Source organism: Penaeus monodon, chromosome 34 (genome assembly GCF_015228065.2).
Source record: "Penaeus monodon isolate SGIC_2016 chromosome 34, NSTDA_Pmon_1, whole genome shotgun sequence".
Classification (NCBI taxonomy): domain Eukaryota; kingdom Metazoa; phylum Arthropoda; class Malacostraca; order Decapoda; family Penaeidae; genus Penaeus; species Penaeus monodon.
Window position 1 is genome coordinate 29,682,226 of NC_051419.1, and position 286 is coordinate 29,682,511.

Sequence of the window (286 nt, forward strand, 5' to 3'; positions counted from 1 at the left end):
TGAAGAAGCTGATCTGCTACCGAAGCCATGTCATTTACACTATCTCGAGTGGATTGCATCATATGTCATTGATTTAATGCTGATGGCGTCTAAGTACCGATTCAAACGAAATCAAAAAATATGTAATACAATTCCGATATTTCCATTATCGCAAGTATACTAGCACTGTTGCCAATCTTACAATCATCCCATCTCTCAAGGACGAAAGAAGCTGAAAACCCTGATAATATTTGCAATAGATGAAGGCAAAGTGGGGAATTAATTGCAAAAATTAATAGGACTTTGA

At 36.4% G+C, this 286-nt stretch overlaps 1 protein-coding gene across 1 annotated transcript in view; it reads right to left on the minus strand.

The window, feature by feature from the left end:
* LOC119594694 overlaps nucleotides 1-286 on the minus strand; it is a gene marked incomplete in the record, with an annotated part of 31,200 nt that overhangs the window by 24,696 nt on the left and 6,218 nt on the right.